The sequence below is a fragment of the Macadamia integrifolia genome, chromosome 2, assembly GCF_013358625.1.
Source record: "Macadamia integrifolia cultivar HAES 741 chromosome 2, SCU_Mint_v3, whole genome shotgun sequence".
NCBI lineage: Eukaryota > Viridiplantae > Streptophyta > Magnoliopsida > Proteales > Proteaceae > Macadamia > Macadamia integrifolia.
The window spans coordinates 18,885,330-18,887,972 of record NC_056558.1 but is presented as its reverse complement, the minus strand read 5'-3'; the positions used below and the strand labels follow the sequence as shown (position 1 = coordinate 18,887,972).

The 2,643-nt window shown below is 41.7% G+C and overlaps 1 long non-coding RNA gene across 1 annotated transcript in view; it reads right to left on the bottom strand.

Annotated features, from left to right (window-relative positions):
* Positions 1–419: 419 nt before the first annotated feature.
* The window catches only part of LOC122088277, a 2,958-nt gene continuing 734 nt past the window's right edge, over positions 420–2,643 (bottom strand). The window contains exon 2 of the long non-coding RNA XR_006143031.1: positions 420–1,516. This is a non-coding gene — a long non-coding RNA (uncharacterized LOC122088277). The remainder of the gene's footprint in view (positions 1,517–2,643) is intronic.

Below are 2,643 nucleotides of genomic sequence, written 5' to 3'. Positions count from 1 at the left end.
AAAAAAAAAAAAAGAAGAAAAAGACAAAAGGAAGAAGCAAGAAGACGAGAAAGGGGAGAAAGAAACAAAAACAAAAGAACGAAGAAGAGAAGAGAAGAGAGAGACAGAAAATAGTGCACATACTTGGCCTTCTCATATTCTTTGCCTTCCTGCAGAAGGTTGACTTCTCGCATCTAGGTCTCTGTCGAAGTTGCCACTCACCTAGCAACACCCTGGTTGCTGATTTCCTCATGTTGACATCATCTTTCCACTCCTGCCATGTGCTGAAGGCATCCCAGTCGAACTCCACCTTATCTGGTTTCTGGGTTCTACAGAACAAAAAACCCTAGTTGGTTGAGTGATATTGTCTTTTTCTTTAATTTTTTCCCCTTATCCCATAAATACCCATACCGTTTTCATTATTTCCTTTCTCATATTTGTTTCTAATTTCCAATTTTAGCCCTCCCTTGAGATACAATACATTATTGGGTCTCAAGTACCACTTTTATATTTACAAGTGTGCCACTCACTAAAGAACTTCCATATTTATAACATTTTGCCATTGTTCTAATCTTCCATTTAATTATGCTTTTGCCATTTACCCTTTGCTTTAAGTGTTCTCTTGCCATAGTGGCTCCATAGTGATTTTGAATAGCAAACTTGACCAATGGATCTCGATCTTTTAATAGGTATCCGTCAACAAATACAATTGATGTGAGAGAAGCTCGAGGAAATTCAATGACATTGCACGGACTTCAATGCTCAAGCACACTATACCTACGTGATCTCAGCCATTGAGCAACAGGTAGACAAACCAAAAGATGAGTCACTAATGGTGGAAGATGACATGGCATCGTTGGAAATTGAAGATCAACTTGTGAAAATATTTAAATTGGTTGATCTCTTCAGTGAACCAATTGATTTTATTTTTCTAAGTCACTACCTTACCAATGAACTTTGCATTGTGAATTTTATAGCATTAGATTATGGTTTTGATGGTGACTTCATACAAGAAATGATGGATGCTGATCGATTGGTATTGATTCTCCCATTCTATAAAGCTTATAGACGAGTTGAATAGATTCGTACCCATGGAATGATCTGAACCCATCTGGGTATCCAAATAGAGTTGAATCGGATCAAATTTGGGTCTTTGACTAGTAAGATCTTTTAGGATTTTATTTCTATTTTCATGCAATCTTTTATTTTGGTAGCTTGAGTAGGAGATAGTTATTAGGATTTAATTTCCAATTAAGTTGAGTTTCCAAATTAGAGTAGGTTTCCTTTCATATTGGATTTCTTTTAGTATTTATGCCATGTAACCGATTAAGTAATTAGAAAATAGAAAATATGAATTGATTTGAATGTTTGTGAAGCTTGCGGGTTTGTGCGATTCTTCCTTCCCCCCTTTCTTAGTGCTAATATTCTTCCTCCCCTGTAACTCTGAGACCCATCTCAGGGATTTTTCCCTTTTTCCCTAAGGCCCTCCATCACTATTGCTGATCATTCTATAGCTTGGTTGATTGTGGATGTTAACCTTAACTGTCACACCCCGTTCACACTGAATCGGAGCGGTGACCGAGTTAACACCGGTTAACCCAAACCTGCCAGGATCATCAGATACTGTATTCCACCACAGCATACACACACTAACATAAATTCATCAGATCAACGGAAGACTAAGTTTTTACCTGTGAATAAATCTCTTATACTTGATACCCGAATTGTGATACAATAAATATATACATTTGGGCCCGAAGGCATGATATATACACAAAAAGAATAAATTTCAAATATCAAGTATATACAGGAAATCATCAAAAACCATCAGAGTACACAGCTCGGCTCGGTTTCAAGGCTGGAGCTCAGCTCGGCATCAAGGGTTGTGCCCAGCTCGGCATCATATAGAAGAGCTCAGCTCGGCCTCCGAAGTGGAGCTCAGCACAGCCTCCAGGGTGGAGCTCAGCTCGGCCTCAGAAATGCTGTCCCGCAGCACAGCTCTCACACGAGCAGTCTACGTCGTGCTCAAACTCCTCAGGGGTCCACCAGTCCTCTACAGGAAACTCGACTGTGGGACCCACCCCATGCTTCTCAGATGTATGACCTGCAAAATCATCTAAAAAGGGGTGTACACGTGGAATGAGCTCACTAGCCCAGTAAGTAGAGAGGTGGACCACACACACAGTCCACACATCACAACACATCATATGCACTACATGCCATGCAATTCATTTTAAATCACATACACCTAATCAACATTACTAAGTCTTTGGTTTTAGTGCTACTACAACCACAGTGCGCGTATACTCCGGGTACGAGCCGCGAACTCCCTCCCGCGATACGCCCATAGGGCTGTTGGAGAAGGCCCACCGTGAGTACCCGGAAAAGTAAAGACAATGCCGTCCACCGGCTCTCAACAGAAATGTAAATAACTGAAATAAAGGTGCTGACTCCAGCAATTTAAAAGCAGTACGATTGGCCCTCTTGAATGTACCACCGGGGTTGCCGACTGTCTTACATGACTCGTCGGGCGTAATGCCTAACCACCACAGTGTCCGAAAACCGCGACCCCTGCTTCCCCCCAAATGGCAACCCAACACCTTAACCCCTGTTGGGAAGGGTCGTAGCACGGGATGGTGAGAATCCTAATACCGCATGCTCCTA